Here is a 23,649-nt window from a genome sequence, read left to right as displayed (position 1 = left end):
GGAGCAAGCCAGCATCCTGCATATAACAGCTGTCCTCAGTTAACCTCAGAGCTTGCCGAGGCGGTTAAACACCATGAATCCTCAGCCAAGGCAAGCCCTGGGAAGTTAGGAAGCCCTTGAGGGTGGCAACTCATGTGCTGGGAATTACAGCTATCTCAGTATTTAAATGAGAACAAGGTTGGGCAGAAGCACTAAGTCTCATGACCTTCCAGCTGACATTGCTGTGGGCTGCTAAAGGGTATGTCGGGCACCAGCACCCAGGTAGCTCCTGCTCTCACAGCATGCTCCACCAGGCTGATAGAAAACAGTAACGCGTAGTTAGATGCCAAACACAAAGTTCACAGTGCAGCCAGAGACGGAGCTGAGTGACTGAGGTGCAGGACACATAAAACTGAGCAAAGAACAGTGAAACACATGACAAAGTGTCAGTTGTCTAAACCTTCGGTCTCAGCCGTGGGAGAGCTGCAAGCCTGTTTGGGATGTCTGTGTCACTAACACATGCATATGGAGCCCACACGGGGGAATCTAATGCAAAGTCAACAGCTTACACTGGCACAGAAGTACTGGACTGGTGTATGTATGCCAGCTTTAAGAAAAGTTGCTTCACTCTCGCAAGCTGATCTACTGACAAGGCCTTACACTATCAAAACGTCTTTCCCTGGATTTGTGCTACTCCTAGCTTTAGAGACAAATCTCAGAAGTTATTTGGAATACTTGAAATAACACCGTTTTGGCAGCTGGGGCTGTGGGGGGAGGTTAAGGACTAGTGTCGAGCACCCAGTGTCTCTTTCTTGGCCTTACCCAGTTCTTCACAACCTTCTGCCTAGAGCTGAGCTTTTTAGCTCAGGCAGTGGGAACTTCTGTTCTCCTGTGGAGGTCTCCTCACCAGATTTGGGGAGGATGGCCACCCGAGCAGAGTAACCTCACAGGACTCTAACCTTCTCTCTCCACTGCAGCATTGGTGGGCAAAGGGCTACAGTATCCCCCCTGACCAGAAAGACACCATGGGGGAGAGCTGCTAAGAGTTAATAAATAAGAGCAGTAGCCAACAGAGAACATGAATGAGAAAGTCAGATTTTTTAAGAGTACTCAGTCCTACAATTAAGGACCAGGGAAACCTCCCCAGACAATAAGTGTTCCCACAAATCCAGTTCTCAGCTACTTTGCTTTAAAGACTGCTCACCAACTTTCCTTGTTTGTGTGACTTAGGCGATTTAGTCCAATTGGTGTCATGTTAGTAGTGGGAACATTTCCCAAGCACATACTCATTCTGAGAAAATATTTATTAAAAAGAAAACAGCCTGAAGTTTACTATTTTGAAAACAAAAAGTTCCACTTTTTCAGTTTAAATTAAGATTTCATTATTTGATTTGATTTTAGTAGTTGAATTTATTTCTGGGAATTGCCAAAACTAAAATGGTTATTGAAACAAACAATCTGGATCAAGTGCAAATATTTTTTTAAATGCAGTGATCTGAAAATCCATTTTTCACTCAGCTTCAGTTACCAATAATTATAAAGAAAGAGAAATACCTTTCTCCCCTACATTCCCTGCAGATTTTTGGCAGCGCTGTTTACTGGCAATGCAATACAGGGCCAGGATAGGCGTTACATCTGGCCAGAGTTTTACAGACAACCAAGGAGAGCCTCGGATGACTATGCTGGAGAAATAATTTCATGCATGTGTATCAGGTAGAGAAAGGCTGCTAAAAATGCCTTTCATAAACAAGGGATTGAAATAAGAGCACAGTTGTGTGGAGGTTTATGTGGCCCAGCGGCCATATCAGGACCTATGATAAGAGTCACCAAAGCAACCAAGGACACAAGGAAACAAAGTGATGGTTCAACAGTTGGAAACAAAAAGTGATGGTTCAACATTTAGAGAAGAAGCTGGCAACGGACTCGGGGAAAAGAGCAGCCAATCCGCTAAGGTGCGTGAACAGCGAGTGATCGGCCTGCAGCACCAATCACAAACTAACATACGTAATTAGTAGCCTATAATTGTAATGCAGTATGCATGCTCGGCGCGTGTACGGAACACAAAATAAGATAAATATGTATCACTGAGGCTTAATAAACGAGCGCTTTCTGCACACCATATTGGCGCCTGAGACTGGCTTCGTCACTGACATGACACCAGGCTGCGCATGGGCACAAGGATTCACCACATTTGGGGTCTTGTCCGGGATCTCACTGATCTCAAGCCACTGAACCAGGTAAGCCCTGCGCAAAGAAAAAGACGGTGGGTGATACGGTTGCATGTGAAATACTGGGCCCAGGAGAATATAAAAAGGAGGCAACCATGGGAGTAGCTGCATCAGCTCAGGAGAAGGCTGTTTTCTCTGCTTTAAAGGAAGTCACCAAACGCGCAAAAACCCCAGTAAATAAAAGAACGTTAGCAGAACTTTTGCAATGGGGTCAGCGCAAGAACATTTTGCAAAATACTGATCAGGCTTTTGCTCTCAGCGTCTGGGACAAACTAGGCCAGGACATTTGGGAAAGCTATTCGGCTGGGAACAAACAGGCAGGACGATTAGCACAAACGTGGAAAACTTGTAGAAATGCCCTTGAACAACTGGCTGTCGATCAAGACACTAGGCATGCTTTACTCACGTTAACTACCAAAAATAACCCTGACTCAAACACAGAGGACGAAATTGGAGAAAATTCTGATAGAAATGAGGAAGGTATAGATGATGAGCCGATTACTGATGGCCATGGACCTAAAGGCATGGCTAAAACAGAGGCTCAAAATCTAAGGCCAGATGAAAACTCTCTGAACCCAAGCCAAAGAACCATGCGAGAGGCTACAATGTTGCCGGTACATTCCCCATGCATTCCTGACAGTGCTCTGAGAGGGCGACAAAGGACGGCTTTTCCAGTTCACAGGGGGACAAGATTCATCCCTTGGAGCCTAGATCCGGTTATCCCAACGGCTCCCCTGATTATCGACACTGAAAAAATGGAGGTAGACAAAACGAGTGACTTAGGGAAGGACTGTGACATCAATCAGGCACTTAAAAAGCAAAATGAGCAACTCCTGCATATGCTGAGACTGCTGCAATCTAAGTTACAGCCACAAGGTATCCCATTACCACCTAGTGAGGATGAACAAGACCCCAGAGCACATCCTAACCTGTCAAGAAACAAGGCTAAAAAATCGGTGCCTGTTTATAGCTCTGAGGACGAAGACACTAATATGCCTGACTTAATTAATTTAAATGATGATAATAAGTCGGGAATGGGACTGACCTCCTCAGGGATCCCACCAAAGCGCACACCAGAACACGATGTTAAATGGCTCAAATGGTGGCAGAATTCATTAGAATGGGAACCTAAGCCAGTCTTCCTAGAGAAGTATAAAAAAGAAGTAATAGAGGGGGGATTGGACCGACACCCTCTACATATAAATTGGCTACAGGAAAATGAGGATGACATAAAAAGGGGAAAGCATCCGCAGAAAGTAAGACGACTAATGAAACAGCGGTCCCCTGAAAAGCTGGACAGGACAACAGTGCCAAAAAATAAGCCCACACTGCCCCCGTCAGACCCAACCTATAATGGCTTACACAAGTGGCAAGCCGTAATTACAAACGGAATCCTAGAAGGGACTATAAAAACCACCCCACAGGCGTCCCCTATTATCAGGCGAGAACAACATGCAGAATGGCAACCACTTGATTGGAGAATTGTGAAAGAAATACAAAGAATGATCATGCAGTATGGGGTGGATAATTCCCAAGCTATGGCAACCATCCGACATTTATATCAAACTACACTTATGCTGCCACATGACACCCACACTTTGGCTGAACCAATATTCTCTCCGATGCAAGCACTCATCTTCCAGGAGAAATGGCAACGCCTAGCAGAACAAGCCGAGCTGGAAAATTTTGAATTAGGGGATGGACACCCTTTGCAGGGTGTAACGGCTCCATCACTCCTGGGTATTGGACAGTTCATAGACCCACAGAGACAAGCAGCCATGCGGCCTGAGGTTATTCAACAATCACAAAATCTGGCTTTAAAGGCCATGCAAATGATGCCACAGGTGTTCTCCCCGCAGCCAGAGTATGGAAAAATAACAGAGGGCCCTGAAGAATCATTTGCCTCCTTTATATCTCGTCTCTGTCAGGCTATCAAAGCTGCCCCAAATTTGTCACGAGAAGCAAAAGCAGCCGTCACTAGAGATCTAGCCATGCCAAACTGCTCAAGTGACTGCAAAAGAGCCATACAATCCATGTCACCACATGCCACACTGGTGGAAATGATCGAGCGCTGCGCTCAGATTCACTTGCAACAAGCCGCCCAAGTTCAGGCTTCAGCAATGACAGCTGCACTACGCCCTTTCTTACAACGGGGAAGGGGGGAGAGAGGCTCAAGAGCAGTGGGAGGAATAGGAGTTACGAGAAGAATGCCAGCGGCCACTTGTTTCAACTGTGGGAAGCCAGGTCACTTTAAGCGACAGCGCCCAAAACAGAATGCAGCAACCACTTATTCATCACCTGTAAATACTTCACGTGCTGAGGCGTCGGGATTTGCTGGTAAATGTGGACGCTGTGGCAAATTTGGCCACAAGCAAAAGGATTGCTATTCTAAATTCCACAAGACCGGTCAACTGCTGCCGGGAAACCGGAATGCGAGCGCCTGGCAGGGCGCGATGATACAAGCACGGCCGGTGACACCGTTCTCACCCGCCTCCGAGCAGCCACTTTTGGGAGTGCCAGACTGGATGTGAAGATCGCGTCGGATGTGACGCTCACAAATTCTCAAATACAAGTAATTCCATCAACAGAACAAGGCCCTGTCGGTTACGGAATGAGCGCTCTATTGCTTGGACGCTCATCCGCTACAAAGCAAGGACTGATTGTTCTCCCCAGAATTATCGACGCAGACTTCACAGGGACCATATGCATCATGATCAGGACCACAGCACCACCACTAACAATCACGGCTGGGACTCCGATCGCTCAGTTAATTCCATTCCAAGCCCAGGTTCGAAACGCCTGTCCTAAGAAAAGGGGTCCGGGAGGATTCGGTTCCACAGATCCCCAAATTGCCTTTGTTCAGCAAATAGGCCTGCAGCAGCCCATGAGGACAGTGGAGATCTCTGGGCCTAAGGACATTGTTCTGAGCTTGACTTGCCTTATTGACACAGGAGCAGACGTTACAATCATCCCACAAGGTGTATGGCCAAAACAATGGCCAGTTCAAGCGGCATTCACTGCCATCCAGGGCATAGCGGGAAATCAACTTACATAAATTAGTCAAAGCTTTGTTGAAATACGGGATCGGGAAGAGGGGTTAGTCGCAAAAGTCAGACCATATGTTGTTAATTGTGAGATCATATTGTTGGGGCGGGACTGTCTGAGTCAGTGGGGTATAAGATTGCAGTCTTTTTGATCAGGGCCACTGATCAGCAGCGACCCATGCTTAAATTAGTGGGGAAGACTACCCAACTAGTGTGGGTGGATCAGTGGCCCCTTTCAAAAGACAAATTGGTTGCTATTCAAGATCTGGTAAATGAACAATTGGCACTGGGCCAGATAAAAGAGTCCACTAGTCCATGGAACACCCCTATTTTTACTATCCAGAAAAAATCAGGAAAATGGCGATTACTACATGATTTACGTGCTATAAACAATGTTATGGAAAGCATGGGTGCTCTACAACCTGGATTACCTATGCCAACCATGTTACCAGAAAATTGGCAATTATTGATCATTGATCTGAAGGATTGCTTTTTCAGTATCCCACTGCATCCAGACGATTGGGAAAAAATTGCATTCTCTGTACCATCGATAAATCGTGAACAACCTTACAAGAGGTACCACTGGACTGTCCTGCCACAAGGAATGAAAAACTCTCCCACTATTTGTCAATGGTATGTCGATCAAGCATTATGCCCGATATGACTGCAGTATCCCAATTATATTATTTATCACTACACGGATGACATTCTGATAGCACATAATTCCATTGATGTTTCAGTATTTGTTCCCTTATTAGCAGAAACATTAAGCCAATGGGGACTGACAGTAGCCCCCGAAAAAAATCCAAAAAACTATGCCATGGAAGTATTTGGGCATGGCAGTCTCTGAGTCTCAAATCCGACCCTTGCCCATAAAAATACCTGCGACATTTACCACCCTCCATGAGGTTCAACAATTAGTTGGATCACTCCAATGGGTGTGACCATTAATAGGCATCTCCAACACTCAGCTAGAGCCTGTCTATGCACTGCTGCAACATAAGGAAGGTACCTCCATTGAGAGGACTCCCTCTCGCGAGGTAACTTGCTTACCACAGCAGCTGGGAAATGACATAGCACAAAAGGTTGCACCTCGTGTACGGCTTGAGCGACCAGTTCACCTTGCCATTATCAGTATTCACCAGGAGGTATATGGTATTATTTTTCAAACTAATGAAGGCCAGAAAACTCCCCAAATAATTGAGTGGGGTTTTTTACCCCATACCCGTAAAACAACAATCACTACCTGGTTCACTTTGATAGGAGAATGCATTAGTAGAGCCACCCAGAGGCTCCTTACACTGTCTGGTGATTACTTCTACACCATTTACATTCCTATGTCAGAAGACGTATTACAGCTAGACTTACAGTCTGATTCTGCCCTAGCGCTAGCTGTTACCTACAGTGCCTCTCAACTCGGTTCCCACTACCCTCCATATGACCTGTTCACTTCACAAGTGCTCTTTGAACCTATCCCTATTGTCTCTTCCAGACCATTACAAGCCCTCTCAGTTTTCACAGATGCCAGCAGTCGTTCAGGTCAGGGAGGCATCTGGTGGACGGATCCAGCAACTCAACAGCAAAAGACGCATCGTGTATGTGGTCAAGGTTAGTACAAGTATTGGAATTACAAGCAGTCAGAGTAGCACTGCAATTACACTCTCAACCTATTAACATTGTCACAGATTCCAAATACGTAGCATCGCTGGTTCCTCGTTTACACCGTGCAGTTCTAAAATATATTGATAACAAAATTTTATTTCAGGAATTGTTCACTCTGTGGAATTTGATTAATGCTCGATCATCACCTTTCTATATCATGCATATTCAAAGCCATACTAACACCCCCGGATATCTGACACAAGGCAATGCAGAGGCAGATAAACTGGTCTCTTCTGCTCAGGTAAACCTCAGGGATCAAGCTGAGACATCACATAAATGTTTTCACCAGCCTGCTAAATCACTTGTCAAACAATTTCATATTCCTCCACAGGTAGCTCGTGACATAATCGCCATGTATCCTGGGTGCACCAGAATTCCCGCTTTGGATGAGGGGGTAAACCCTAGAGGTTTACAGCCAAATTCCCTCTGGCAAACAGATGTCACAGAATACTCCCCTTTCGGTCGCTATAAATATATCCATGTTTCAGTAGACACCGATTCGGGTTTCACATGGGCCACGGCACACAGCACGGCATCAGCCAAGCATGTTCTAGCCCATTGGCGAGCTGCTATTGCAGCCATGGGTTAGCCAGCTACTATCCATACAGACAATGGCCCAGCTTACCTCTCTAATAAAGAATCACAAATAATAAAGTATCTGTATGACATGGTCCATCCTACACACATCAGGCATCCCTTATAACTCCACAAGCCAGAGCATTGTGGAACGAAAACATGCCACATTAAAATGGTACCTCACATTATTGAAAGAGGGGGAAAAGGACCTGTTGCCCAAAGAACTTCTGAATAAAACTCTATTTGTGCTCAATTGGCTCTTGGTGCGCGATGATACCACTGCAGCACAGACACGCACGCACAGAAACCACACCAAATAAACCTCCTCAGGTAAAAGTGTGGAACCCCAAAACACAACTGTGGGAATCAGGATATTTGTTACTAACATATGGTTGAGGATATGCTTGTGTTTCAACACAGGGGAAAGAACCACAGTGGATACCCTCTAAATGGATGAAACCTGACATTCATACTTCATGCAACGATCCTATTACCTGTTCCAGAGACTACCCAGAAGAGCCAAGAACCAGACGGCGAAGACTACGCCAGGAATAAGACTGGGTAAAAGCAGACTTCGACCTCACCTGTCAAGTTGAAGCCACAGCATTAGGCCTACCCTGTACTGAGTTAGAAAGGCTGGTAATTGAGACAGAAATTTCATAATTAATAGGAGATTTGACGCCATGTGCCACAATACATTGTAAATTCTTTGAAACAAATCAGATAATTTTAAACCAAATTCTTTTGCAACAGTAAGTATTGGGAGTCTGGTGTGGGAAAACACCTAGGACTGCCACATTTTCAGAATATCGAAGCCAATAATTGGGAGCAGGCTTTGCAACACTGGCAATGGCATCAAAATCCTTGTTACTAATACTCTTGTCTTGTGTAACAGTTGCTTTAGCAATAATCACGCGCATAGATCCTCGAAAAAAATGTCTGGGTAACATGGGCAAACCAAACAGGGAATATGGATTTCTGCCTAAGCTTGCAAACTGTAGGTGATCCTTTCAGGACCTGTTTGATTGGCGTTCCGATCGCTTGGGAAGGCAATGACACTTTAACAAAGCGGCTCATTGCTAATTACACTGATTTTGCAGGATATATAGGCAACATCTGTTTTAACTCTAGTCATTGGCAAAATCTTCTCAATTGTTCAAACTATTGGCCGGTCATATCAGGGTCCTCCATTCAGGCTGCCCTAATTCAAGCACTTAACATAACAAGCCCAGTTGCTATTCCTGCTTTGGATGTCATGAGTAGTTTCGCACCTGGTGCTCCTACTAATGTGTCACACATTGGGAATCAGTCATCCAATCCCAATGCCATATGCACTACCATTAGCCCCAGTGCCCGATGCTTTAACGGTTCTGGCTATGTAATGGTTGGAGAATGGGGACGCATCAACAATGGTCTCAGGGAAATACGTTACATAGGTCCGAATGGAACTTCTCAAATTAATGCTACACACACAGATTGGCCAAAGTGCAATATTCACAGTCTGGTACCATCCCCTCATGATGCAAAAGTACTACCCCCTGATATATTTCTTATATGTGGCAGTCATTCTTGGCAGGGTATCCCAGCAGGCATCATTGGAGGACCATGTTATCTGGGACAATTGACCGTGTTTGCTCCACATTTTCGAGAATTGCTTTCACTTTAACACGACTCAAGTCAAACGCTCTTTACACGCTTTTGCTTCCAACTGTGATGATGATGTTAAACTAAATTCAAAAGCTGTCGATGCGGCCTTAGCTACACTTATTCCAGGTGCTGCAGCGGACATGCTTTAAATCAGTTAAGACGCCTAGCCTGCTGGTCTGTAAAACAAAGCAACATCACCTCAGCTGTGCTTGAACAGCTCTTAAACGATGTCACCTCTATTAACCATGCAGTCTTGCAGAACAGAGCTGCTATTGATTCCCTCCTATCAGCTCAGGGACATGGATGCCAGGAGTTCGAAGGCATGTGCTGCATGAACTTGTCGGACCATCATGTAAGTATCCACAAGCAGCTAGCTCAGCTAAAGGAAAATATCAACCACATTCAAGAAGGCGCCTTACCATTTGACAGCTTCTTCACAGGCTGGGGTCTTGGACCCTGGCTTAGCCAGCTAATCAAAGAAGGCCTCCGTTTGTTCCTTTTTCTCTTATGTGCCCTTCTCATGTTTAGTGGCCTCTTTTGTTGTATAAATCATTGTATCTTTTCAATTATAAGGAAAGGGGGAAGTGTGGAGGTTTATGTGGCCCAGCGGCCATATCAGGACCTATGATAAGAGTCACCAAAGCAACCAAGGACACAAGGAAACAAAGTGATGGTTCAACAGTTGGAAACAAAAAGTGATGGTTCAACATTTAGAGAAGAAGCTGGCAACGGACTCGGGGAAAAGAGCAGCCAATCCGCTAAGGTGCGTGAACAGCGAGTGATCGGCCTGCAGCACCAATCACAAACTAACATACGTAATTAGTAGCCTATAATTGTAATGCAGTATGCATGCTCGGCGCGTGTACGGAACACAAAATAAGATAAATATGTATCACTGAGGCTTAATAAACGAGCGCTTTCTGCACACCATATTGGCGTCTGAGACTGGCTTCGTCACTGACATGACACCAGGCTGCGCACGGGCACGAGGATTCACCATAAGTTGTTTCACAGTCTTGTGTTTGCTTGATGTTTCCCAAGCATGCCTTGACAAAGCCGCACTGTTTACAGCCAAAAGGTATAGATACCTGGGTATAAAGAGTATACATTTATCTTCCTTTCTCAGGATATAGGAAGAAAAGAAAACAGGACACACATATCTTTGCTCTGGTATGTGGCCAGGAGATGCACTCGGGGGAGTCAGAAATGTAAAAAGCAACCAGCTTTAGGTATGATAACACTAAGGTACGAAGACTGTAGACCTTTTCTAGCATTTATTTCCCCATACTGCAACAAAATCTCTGTTGACTTCAAATAGATGAGAGAAAATGGTAAATTATTTTCATAAGTGATCTTCCTTTTTCCACACAGACTTTACACCGTAGATGCTATGCCGGTAAGAAACATAAGAAATCCTAGAGGAAGTTGACTAGATTCATCGTTTTAGATCAGAAAAATCGCTTATACAATAACATCAGTTCAGTTCAACTCACCAAGCAGCCAAAAATGCCCAACACACAGAAAGACTGAAAGCACATCAATCCTGTGTTTAGATGACAGAGCGCTTCTGGGATGCTAACACCATTTTGTACATTCCACTGCCTATCGCAGTCCTCTCCGCCAGAGATTGCCAGCCTCCAAAAATGCATTTCTTCATTTGTGCCATTGCTCAGTGATATTTTCAGCGATGTTTTCCTGGGTAAACTTGAAGGGAAATTGGCAAGCCACTGGTGCTTGGTAGAAGTCAAAAATAAGTATCTCCTGTGTTTAGTGCCAAGCCTCTAAACAGGGGTTTGGTGCATAGATCTCTGCCAGCAGGTATTCAACTCCAAACATGTCCAAGGATTAGAGAAAGTGGCACTGACCATTTGACATGAAACAAGCCATTTCCAGTCCTTGTCTCACAATGTGTACATCAACCAGAGAGAGTAATGGCTACAGGTGTAGAATGTTTTTCTCAGCAGCACACAGCTTATACAGCCCAAATGTAAGTCAATAAATACTTCTCCTGTAAATATTATCATTTTTCCATAACATCTGATCATGAAGCTGGTACTCATGTGGAGATGCCTTTTCTTTCAAATAACGCGCCATGCACAAGACCTCTTTTTCAGAATCACTGGTAATTGAAGAATATTAAAAGTTAATTTCCCCTTAATGTGAGTGGTACCTCAACCTCACAAGTTCAAGAATAACAAAGGATTCATTCACCTGCATCCCTAACCTACTGACCAACACTTGCTTGATTCAAATTACTCCATAAGCTGCAGTGGATCAAGGGACCCATAAAACATTTTTTTGTTATCCATTGTAAAACCGTGTTAGAAGCCAAGGATGAAATGAATTGGTATTTCTTGCAAGCAGAAATATGAAGCGCTTAGAGGAAAAAAAATAGCTCTTTGTATGAAAGTAACCTGTGGTTCTGAATGACTCTGTGTTTTGGGATTCTTCTGCTGACACCTCTCACACTGGAATAATGTTAGCAATGTGCATAACAAAACCAAGCCTACATTTGTCAGCCAGTAGTGCTTTCCCTGACTGCACACCCTCTCCTATCAGTCATTTCGTACAGCCTTCAGCCACAGGCCCTGTGTCTCATCGCCAGCCGCTATCTGAGTGCTCGTCATGGCCTCACTGCGACGCCGTGCTCGGGGCAGCTATGGGGAGCTGCAGGAGGAGCAGAATACCACGACGTGCTGGCATGCTGTGCCAGCTCTTGGTGTGTTTACGAGCACATTTGAGAACTGCTGATCTGAGACACACTTCCTCTAGTTCCTGCCTCGGCAACTGCTACTGCTCAGAGCACAGGGTGATTCTGATCCATCCTTATCGTCCCTACACATAAGAGGAAAAAGAGTAACAGCACAAATTGCTGGATATCATTGCATAGATCTAGAAAAGATATTTTTTTGAAGCATCACAATTGCATTAGAAATGTGAAATACACAGGCATAATATCCAGGGATATTACCATATCCATTCCTTCGTGAAAATTCTGCCTCGCTACTTTAATTTTCCCAGGAGCTTAACATATCCCTTGTACTATTAAGAAAAGGTCTTAAAGGAGGATTCTGGCAAGTTGCAGCTCTATTCCAGCAGATGACAAAAGGTCAGAATAAGCCACAGAGACAATAAGGAATGTCATTCATAGGTTATCCGAAGTCTAAATTGCTCCACGTTCAAGCAGAGCTTTATTTTGAAAGACTTATTTTCACAAGAGCGGGGCATCATTATTTAGCTCTAGTGTGTTTCTGAGTGGCAAGAACAAGGCTGCTTCCACATGCAGGTCAAATGCAGAAAATTATGTTGACCCCTGGAAGGCAGGGAAGAAAGAATAATTTTAAGGGCTTGAAAATTTTAACTTTGACATTTTTAAAGTAGAATATTTCGATTTTGTTTTCAGTTATTATTTTCATTTCAAAGTTCACCTGCATTTATTTTACAGGATCGAACAAAACTTTTCAGTTCACCGCAAACCCCTATTTTTTTTCCTGTTTTTTTTGTCTTGCCACAATTTTAGTTCAGGGTCCACAAGTGCTAGTCTCCTCATACAGGCCACCAAACCAATAATATTTCATAGTTCTATGTTCTTTAAGCTTTCCATGTACTAAAAATTTGTTTTCATGCTGCGGTCAATATACTGCAATTAAATAAAACCTGTAAATCCAAGTGAACAACCAAACTTCTGACACCACCTGCTCCAAATGCACATCTCCACCTACACTCCCCACAAGCCAGCAACACACATATATACAGATAGACAAAAAGTTAAAAGGAATTTCGAAGTCCCCCAGGCCAGAATTCTTTCTCTGGTCTCCTCCTGACCAGGGTCTTTGGGTTTCCAGTGCTTTTTCCTCCTGGGTGCTGTTGGGTTTGGCAAGAGCAATACTACCACTAAGAACTTACAGACCCTCTCTGTTCTACTTCAAAACTGATTTAGCTAACTTAAATCAGAAAAAAACAAACAAAACACCTCCCTGTCAGTTGGAATTTTCACTAGTGCCTGAGGGACAGAGGAAACTAAAAAGCACACTACAACCCAGCAGGAAATATTTCTGACCATGTTTAATGCTTCCTTTAGCAGTGCAACAGAATCTTTGCAGATCTTTGTGGATCCTTGGAAGAGCTCCATTTACTACTCTCCAGGCCGTATTTTGCTGAGAAAACCTTATTACATAACAGAAGCATTATCAGATTCAGAGTAAAATAAGAAAAGATGTATTGTCCTAAAGATTTGGAGAATGGTGAGGAAAAAGTTAAGAAAGGCACACATGGTTTTCCTTTCATTCCATGTGATTATGTTGTGATAATGCCCTCTGCAGACCTGTCCATCACTTGCGGACTCAGGTCAGAGAAGCTCTCTGACCCGACCAGCTGGGTGACACAAGCCAAACAATGACAAATTCAGCTTCAGTTGATCTTGCCAGAAGGATCTCAGAGTTGCCTGTTGAGTGGCTAGGAGACGGCCACACTTTCCTTTTGTCCATCTTTTTTTTTTTTTCTTTCCTGTTTTTTGAGGCTTCTTTTGGGGCAGGGATTTTGCAGGGATATACGCAGAATTTGGAAAGACACAGTCTCTCACATGCAGAAAGGTGTCTTTCTAACTTTGCCTTCCTCACCTAGCTGCCACATTACTAACTTTTAGAACGTGTATTCATTCATACCTTTAACTACTTTGTTAGGAAATACTTTAATCCCCTATTCTGGCACAATAAAATTACCGTGCAGATCTGTACGTGTTACCATTGCAGATGGCCAGTGATGCCCCCCAGGTTTAGGGAGCCTCACAACACTGGCACGCAGATTCAATTGCCATTGGAGTCATTTGCACCTTTTAGGTCATCCGGGCCCTTTAGGTCATTTGTGAATGCCACGGCCACGGGCAGAATGGAAGATAATGTTTTTATTTGAAATGGCAGGATACTACCACCATTTTCAAATTACTTTAAAGAAAAGCAGACACGCTCTTGAGTGCTGAAGACTCAGCAACTAACTGAAGACGTTTGAGTATTCTGCTTGGCATACAACTGGTCACCAAAAGTACAAGGGCAGACTACAATCCCCTGTGAATTAGTGAATTATAAAGAGGGCTTAAAGCTGAGATGACTGGATGCAGAGATCAGACCTCTTAACTAGCACCAGTCATATGTTGTCACCATCCAAATGTCGTAAGCGTATTACACAAACACTGAATTTTTGTATTTACTCCTTTCTCCCTAACTCTCACACCTCTATTTTCTTTACTAGTGGCTCATTCTCTCTCACTGTCTAAAAAACACTGATTTAAGACAAGAGAAGAGTATGCCACTGGTGTGCAGGGACCCCTCCAAAGCCAGTTATGTCTTACCTTTCAGTCCTATATTCCAACATATATTCTGACTCAGCTCAAACTCGTGAATTTTTTTCATCCTGGTACTTTATGGGATTACAAACTATAAGCACCCTCTGTTCACACACAATTACACACACATAGTTAGATATATAAAACCACCACATTTTCACTGCAGGCACTGCTATCTGCTATCAAAGCATCTCACAACAGCTACCTTAGCTGCTCTAGAACAAGAAAAAAACAAGATGATTGTGCTGCTGTTGGTATGCAATTTGTCCCAAACAGAATTTGGCTCATGGGATCACATTTTTTTCTAGTAAAATATGCCACCAGCTGACCTTCTTGGTATGTCATCACCAAAGCCAGAACGTCTCATGGAGCAGAGCTATCACACCCTCTCCACCTCAGACTGATGGGTTGGTGATTCAGCACTGACCCAGAAGGAGCAGAGCTATGGACTGAACCACTTTGTGCCATTTCTCATTGTGTTTCAAACTCTCCCATCCAAGGAGTGACACAGTCCGAGCTATTAAGCTAACAAGATCTGACAAGATCACACTCTGAGAACAATAAAACATATAGAACAACAGATGCTCACCCTGGTTCTCTTCAGCTCCAACCAGCAGAGGAACCTTTTGTTTTAGCAGTTGATGATACACACCAGAAGTCCTAGAGACACAGAGTCATTCAAGCACACTTACTTCTGTTCCTGCTCACTCCTTTCTCCTAACCTTCAACTTCTCTTTATGTGCTAGTGGCTCACTCTCTATCCATCTCCATTAAACACTGATATAAGCCACATAAAGATCATGTCATTGGTAGACAGGGAAACCTCTAAAGGCAGTTTGTTATTAACATCTGATGATTGATTAAATAACAGCCAGTCTTAAGGAAAGCGCAGGTTAAGGTTCTCCCTAGACATTTTTCTATATGCCACCAGTTTCTCAGAAAACCATTGTATGTACAAGTTTCTCAACTCATGCAGTATGTAGCACAGTCCCCCCACAGCCTTGCTGCATTTCAACACTGGCCAGAGGGAAACAGAGACTGAAGCACTTCCAGTTATTGCATCTGATATTTACAGTTTGCCACCCGAAAGGGCTGGACTGCATCTCAGCCTTAGTCTCAACGTGGGTCACTAAGATAAGTTAGACAGCGATCGACTCCTTAGCTTTACTGAAAACACTGCAGAATAACAAAGCCATGGTATGCCAGGAAAGAGTGATTTTTAGATCTACCCCATAGTGAACAGGTGTGCTGTCTGGTCAGCCAACATCTGTTGCTAAATTAGAGACAGACGTAGAAAGAAGCACAAGGACTCCTTTTCCCAAAGTAGAAGGAACTGTTAATAAATTGGAAATAGGAAGTTTTCTGGCAAGCAGAGTTGGGGATGTACGTGTATTGCCGTGAGTGGCCCCAGCAGAACAACACAAAGGAGTGTGTGGGCCCCTGGTCCAAACCCAACTGCCATCAATTAAAGCAGGAGTGGAAAGAGGGCCTTGGGCTGGAAAAAGTGGCTGCTTTGCACTTTCGGGCGAGAATGGGTGGGGATACCCCCCCATGTCTGTGGCTGTCCTTCTGGGCTGATAAAAAGGGTAAGTTGCCCCTGATGAAGCTGTGATGGAAACCTAATCCCCTACAACAATAGCCCAGTGCTAAGAAACATCCATGGGTCCAAGCAGGAGAGAAAGCAAAGTCCCCTTCTAAGGACATTTGTTTCTACATCAGTCTTTTGTCGTGTCTCTCCCCCTCACCCACCTCCTTCCCTGCTTGGTTATTCCAGCATTAGTTTGCACAGGCTGTTTGCAGAGGCAGAACAACAACAGAGGTCTATACTTGGAAAGCCAGCAGAAACCTCTTAGCTTGAAATCAGAAACGTGCAGAATCCCAAAAGAACAAAAATGTTTGAACTTGCCTCCCCAAAAGTGTTGTATTCATTGACTTGCAAGCAGGGGGAACACTAGTAGTAATTTAAGCCAGGGACAAGTGCCAACAACTTATTTAATTGCAGAGTTTGTGCCAACAACACCACAATACAACTATTAATACAAGACTGCAGTACAAGACTAATTCTACTAACCTTTTGCTGTTGCCTTATAGTCAGGTCAGTGGCTGCATCCCTTCTGTGCTGACACTATTCAACAAACACTGGCAACTGCTTTTAAGCAAACATGAAATGGAGCAGGGCAGGAGGGAGGGGAGTGGGATCATTGATAAAATGAAGATTCCCCCGACGACCCCACCCCTCTCTGTCCAAATGCTTCATATTTCTTTCTCCATTTCAAGCCTCTCTCTTGAAACTGGAAATGCGTCTTGCCATGTCTTTGCTCCTGGAAAAGAGCCAGATCTTTGGTCTGAATTCCATCAGCTCATTTCCCAGTTTCTACGAGACTGCATTTGAGAAATGTGGATCTCTCTTAGTCCACTGGCAAGATTGGTCATCAATCAATGTATAAAAACATGAGGTCTGACATTAGGGACCAATGCATTTTTCTAAATGAAGAATTCATTTAAATAATGCATATTTTTACACACACACAAAAATTTAAAATAGCAATAATGGACCCAGCACTATTGTAAGTTTTCAAGGACACAATTATTCCAGTGATAATATTCTCTTGTAAATACCTTAAAATCCAGCATTAAATAATGCATAAACTTCAAGCAACATCATTATTATATGAGGTAGTAAATTCACCATTGCACTTGTAGGCTCACCCTTGCTTCACCCTTCACCCATTTCCATATTTGTTTTTTTTATATTTACATCTTGTAAATGTATCACAACTATAAATTCTGAACACCTAGAAGCAGATTTTTATTATACTCATATACAGCATAAAGGGGTTGTAGTTTTCAACTGTGAGCTGCTGGCACTACCATGAAAGAAAAAATAAATACTGATTACAAGCTGAACAGAAAACAAAGAAAAATACTTCCGTGTGACTATAGTTAACAGTCTTTATCAGGAAGTCAGTCATTCTCTACAGGTGTTAGGAAATTTTCTGAAACACGTAGTGGACTGTATTTCCTCTGAAATATACACCTCTTGCCACAACATGTATCTTCAGGGATCCCAGAGACCCTTCTGGCCTCCTTCTGCCCCATGAAACTGTTTCTACTTTTTGAAATGGATATGTTTGCCATTCCTTTGGCAAATATTTCCGTAATATTTTTATCTCCATTTTTATGTGAATTAACATTTCACATTTATCCATGCTTATAAAAGGAAAAAAGTAATGAAAATGAATATAAGTAAAGACAAATGTGAAGATTTGGCATATTTTCAAAAACTTCATTTATTTTCAATAAAAAGATGAAAAACCTCTAACGGCGTTAATAAAAGCTGACCCTGCTGACAATACAGACCAATTCCTTGAAGACTTCAGCATCACCAATTGTACCTCTATATGCCAAACAATATTCAAAAAACAACCCACTACTGATAATGACTATCAGAAGATGGCATCTCTTCTATCTCTGTTGGCTGGTGTTTAAAACATTTTAACTGCTGATATGGACAGGACAAAACTGCTTACAGCATCACTGCAGAATGTGTGACTGAATCCCAGTAGAACATGGAGTGATGACATTTGTCAGCCAAACTCGTCATTCAACCATGCGTTGGAAAATCCCCATTCTTGAGTGAGAATAGGGAACGGCTTTCAGGCTGGCAGATTATCTGGAGAGGTCTGTGGGAACTGCAAAACATTGCACCTGCCTGAAAAATGGCACCAACTCAGCACAAGACGTTTCCAGAGGAGAAAGTTAATATATGGGAGGAATGCACATAAATCCTGTTATTTCTTAATGGGATTTGAGAGCTTATTTCTCACCCTGTGCTTTGAAATGTATCCCACAGCCTATTCTACTAATGAATTTAAGCACAGTGATTTTCTTATCAGCAGGAATCATTCTTCACTAGGTTTGCATTTTTTTTTTTTGGTGGGATTTTTTAATGCAAGTGTGAAAAATTAATATAATGCTTGAATACCAGTTAGGATGTTAACATGCTGTGTCCTGGATAAGCTGATCTTGTCTATTCCTGTTGTCCTTCTAATTTCAATTGACCAAGAAACCTGGAATCATTTATTTGTTTGAATTGTTTTAAGTTCATGGCAAAGTAACGAGAATCGTGGAAATAGATTTAGGCAGTGTCTGGCTCAAAATGGGAAGATCAGAGCTCTATTTCCAGCTCAGCCATGTGAATGAACCTACACAAGCCCTCTTACTTAAAACAAACTTATAACATTTAGGAAGACATTTTTTCACTGGGATTTCTAGGCGTGATACACAGAAACAGACTGTATTTCCACAGGGGAAAAAAGAGTGTATTTCCACAGGGGAAAAAGTGTTTCCTGGTATTTAACAACTTCTGACCTGAGTCTCTTTAAAGACCTGGGGTTCTAGCAAATCCATCTGAAGTATACAGTCCGGATCTCTCTCCGAAACAAGGATCTAGTAAGTGAGCCAAAGCTGAGGGGTTTTAGTGGATCTACAATGAGGCAGGAACCCTTTGGGTGAGACACAAAGACGGATATGTCAGCCTACACGAGATGAGATTATAAGGAAAAGGAGTAACATATTTAGTGCACTTAAAACCTACACTTCCTAAATTATATTCATCTGACACACAGCAATGACCAACATCCTGCTACAGCCAAGTCAAGTTTTCAGGGAACCTCCAAACATCTAGCAACCCTTGGTCCATCACTGGTGTGTGACAGTCGAGGCTACCAAGGGTCTGATTTCCACATCTTATGTGTACTAAAGCAGGCTTGGTCCTGTTCAGCACCCATGCTGGCAAACATTCATAACGCAGACCACACTGCTGACTTCACAGAAAGACATCCAAGATGTGATAGGTTGATGTGGCTGGGTTCTAGGCAGCTGGAAGATGCCAAATCTTCCTGCAGATGAGCTACTCCTGACACTGAATTGTATTTTTCTATTATTAACTGGATATTACCTGTTCCAATCATAAGGGCAGGCTTGTGTCAGAAAAAGAAAGCCTCTCCTAGGCAGGATCAGAAATGCAGCCTGAAGACTCTGGAATGATGGCAGGCCTCCCATCAGTTTCTGGTGTTCACGCTCAAAGGCAAAGTCTACTGTCCCAGCTCTCACGTTAGGGAGAGATTTGCCTCCTGCACTAAGGGGTACCAACACATTTCAGGGTTTCTGACACTGGTCTGGGGTGCTCTCTGCTGCCACCAGATGGTGATCCACTCAAGGCTTTGGAAATAAGTAAATAAGCGACAAAGATTTTGTGGCTTAACAGTCTGTTTTCAAAGGCCCCTGGAAATATTTTTTTTTGACTACCAATGTTTGTTGGCCAGCAACTTACAGATCATGTAATTTTCACTTTCAAAGATCCTTGCCAAAGTCTGAGTAGTTCAAGCACAATAGGTCCATGCCGGATTCGTGCTCCACAGTTCAGAGCTTCATCAAAAGATCCTGAAGGCAAACACTGATGAAATTTGAGATGAGATTAGCTCAGCTCCAGCTCTATTATCGATGATGGCTTTTTCCTCCTATGCCTTGGGCTTCCAAGAAGCGTGGGAAAGGCTGACCGTACTAGAGCCTTTCACAAGCAATCATCTATTCTGCACAAACACCGATTTAAAAAGGGCATTCTCTGGTTCTCATTCTAGGATCAGTGTAAATTTTAACTCTGGTTATACCTGCTACAGCCAACCGAACAAGGATACATGGCAATTTTCTAATATCTTTTATGTAAATCAAAGCCAGGGCACGATTTATGAAGGCTCCATTTATTGACGCTAGGGATTATATGTTGTGTTTAATCACAGAGGATTCCTCTCTGTCCAGGAACCTGAGAAGAAACTATTCCTTCTATTACACCTTTTTGTGACTTTGAAAGACATTACACTGCACATGGTCCTCTAACTCACGTGGTCGCAATGCAGTGGTGGAGACCTGATCTTTCAGACCAGCTACCTCCCTGGATTTGGACCAAAATTTTGCAGCTTGGGTTGACCTCTGGTGAGGAGTTAACTCTAAAGCCTGACTGGTCAACTGGAGACACTCACTTGTCAGTCGTCATCCCCACTCCTTGTCAGCACAGGGGTATGACTTTTTTCAAGGGTAATTTCCTTCTACATGCACGTTCATAAAAGTCTTGTCTCTGAGTTGTTGTGCACCTTGGGATTCATCTGCTCTGATCTTTGGTAATAAGGACAACCAAGGTATACCCGGTAGATGGACTCATCGAGATGCATCACAGACCAACTGGCACTACCCCTTCAGACAGCCTATCTGCAGTCTGAAAAGCAACGCCCAGCAAGCCACTGCTCACATCAAGTCAGTCAGTTTGTCTGCAATTGCTAATTCAGTGCTGTGGAAATGAACAGAAGTCTTTTTGTGCTAGAGAACGACCGGCAGCCTAATGGAGGGGACTGACAATAGAAACCTTTTCATCAAGCAACTCCCTAGCTTTAAGAAAAGGTAGACGATCCTGTCCCTTGTGCTGGCATCAGCAGTCTTTCATGAGGCCCTAATCTGAGCCCTGAGAAACAAGGAAAAGTGGTGAGGAACTGCTCCCTCGCTTTCTGAAACAATTACACCATCAGTTCCCTTCTGCTTCTCTGAAAGCAGAGGTCTGCATCATCCAGTCTTCCTTGTTGTCTGGGATCAGGCAACTGCCTGGTACGTTGCCACAGTCTAGCAACAAGAGTCAGATGTGCAGGCAGATGCTTCTGTACAATGAAGCCCTTAACTCATCAGCAGACAGAGCACACCTTCCTCCAGTGTCAAACCTAAAAAAAGTACTGGTGGGCAGAGGGAGGGGAATCGGGAATTTCTGTTGACCAGGCTGGTTCGGGCCTTGATCTTTTTACTACAACCCAGACAGGCTGCCAGTAGGTGCAGATCTATACTTCTACTTGCTCACAGGAGCACCTTTTCACCTGCCTTTGGACTGAGACCAGGCACAAGCAAATACATTATGGTTTAGTCCTAGATGAATTACTGCCCACTCACTGTCCGCTTACTGCTTTCCCCAGTGAATAGAAGCAGTGTAGGAATAACGAACGTGCCAACCTTTCATGTCCTGTAAATTGATGTAGTTAAATAGTGAGAGATCAGCACTCAGACAATACTTATATACCATTCCTGTTCTGTTCTTACATAAGAAAATACACATTTCTACAGACCTGCCATATTATACACAACATCCACATCCATGGTCCTAAGTGCATAGCCAGTGCAGAAAAGGCTCTGCAAGAAGGCATGAGCATGCAATAGCTTTGAAATGGAAACCTTCACCAGCTCACTTGCAGCTAAAGATAAATAATGAAAAGGGGCATTTTTTTATACATCAGAAACACAGAGGCCCCAAGCTATTCTTCAGCACTGAGGAGAAAAATAAAATCCATATTGAACCAGACAACAACAAGTGTGGTAACTTCCAAAGAAAACATAATTAAAAAAAAAATATAATAACAATCACAGAACAAGTCACCATGACTCTGGCTCAGTTTCACGTCCTCATACCCAGGCCAGTAAGTCTATCAAGACTCTGACAACTTCAGACTAGCACCTCTCATGCGAGCACTGGCCGTCCCTTTTGTGCTTACAGCCCTACAAAAAGGTTAACAGTTTCTAAATTGTCATTTGTCACACACAGGGATGTGGGGAATGGATGCAAAGAAATTTTGCCTGCCAGTGCATAAGACAGTTTAATTTTGTTTACAGGGATTCTGAGCATTCGAGTCGGGGAGAGTAATGGGCTCCTGATGGCTCTCCTAACGGGACAACACGGAGTCCATGCGTTTTGATCAGAAGCAGAGACAGGGGTAAGTGTCTGCAGCCCAGCTTGGGTCCAGAATGGCCTTTTGGATTTTGTTTTGTCAAGAAGCGTGGAATAATTCTCATTACATGCCCCTAACTGCTCTATGAGCTCACTCCAGTGAGGTGAACAAGGCATCATAACCTTGTGGAAGACTACCTGTTCCTGCTCCTGTAAGCACCCATTGCTAGAGGGCTATTCATTCCATCAGAAGTTGCACCAGGCTCCTAACAAGGTTTAAACACCTTGCAAGAATTCAGGATTATTTCTCAGGCTCTGTCCCAAGCTATTCCTGTTATTATTAAACTTTTATTGCTTTGTACATCCCTGCTGAGAGGTAAACCTCAGAATTTATGTCATGCTTCTGGCATGAGGTCCCTGTAAACGACCTACCCTTTTGAGCTAAGAGAACCGATGAACTCAGCACAGCATGTGAAAAGTCTTCCCACATAGCCACTATCTGAGAAAGAACGCTTTAGATGCTTTAACTCCTAGGCAAGGGAAACAACTCTTTTGTTAGTATCATCAACATGGAGCCCAAAATGAAAGGGCATTTCAGAGGCCTACAAGAGCTAAAACTATTCCAGAGGTTTGTGTGTAGCAATGATAAACAGACTGCAGAAATAGAGCGCCTGGCTCCAAAATGGTTGAGATTGATTAACATTAATTACCTTAAATTAAAAATTCTTGTGGGAAATTTAGAGGGAACAAACACTTCTGTTACCGGTTTGTCTTTATTGCCTAGAACAGTCAGGGCTTTCATTTCTACAATATTGATCTTACAGCTCAGGATGAGGAAAAAAAGTAATATGGAAATGAAAATCTGGGTTTGCTTCTGAGTATCATCACAATTTTGAGGCCAAAGGAAATCAGATTCCAATTAAACATTCAGTATCACCTGCAATCACTCTTGCATTTCTCATGAAATGTGAGAAAGGTGAAGAAACCACTTATTTAATGAGATTTCCATTGTGAGCAGATCTCCCCAAATCTGGGCCAAAATTACATGGTTCTAAATGACTAAACAGGGATAACAAAAAAGAGAACTTGAACTATACAAACCCAGATCTGAGAACAGAGATGGGAAGGTCACTACAGGGGATTTGACTTCTACTGTTTCTGAAGTACTAGTGACACATTTATGATACCAAGTTACCTTTTAAACACTAATGGACAGAACAAGAAAATCGATGTTTAAAAAAAAAAAAAAAAATGAAAGTAATTAAAAACTTGAGAACCTTCTTGCCAAAGAAGTATTTGCTAACCACAAGTAATACATTTGCTAGAGATGTATGCTAGATTCTTTGAGGTCTACAAACTTCTCAGCTAGGAAAAAATTAGCATAACCTGCTCGTTCTAGAGAGGTTCTTGACT

The 23,649-nt window shown here is 43.2% G+C and overlaps 1 protein-coding gene and 1 long non-coding RNA gene across 3 annotated transcripts in view; one reads left to right on the top strand and one right to left on the bottom strand.

The window, feature by feature from the left end:
• Positions 1 to 23,649, bottom strand: part of SHROOM3 (shroom family member 3) — a 163,143-nt gene that overhangs the window by 135,332 nt on the left and 4,162 nt on the right. The gene's annotated exons all lie outside the window — the stretch shown is intronic.
• Positions 1,760 to 10,066, top strand: LOC122153784. Its single transcript, XR_006165673.1, has 4 exons — positions 1,760 to 2,216; positions 5,750 to 5,884; positions 6,744 to 6,859; positions 7,910 to 10,066. It is a non-coding gene; the product is annotated as an uncharacterized LOC122153784 (long non-coding RNA).

This window comes from Tyto alba, unplaced genomic scaffold (assembly GCF_018691265.1).
Source record: "Tyto alba isolate M040663 unplaced genomic scaffold, T.alba_DEE_v4.0 Super-Scaffold_23, whole genome shotgun sequence".
Classification (NCBI taxonomy): Eukaryota; Metazoa; Chordata; class Aves; order Strigiformes; family Tytonidae; genus Tyto; species Tyto alba.
The sequence above is the reverse complement of the archived record's forward strand: the minus strand, read 5'-3'. Positions and strand labels throughout refer to the sequence as shown.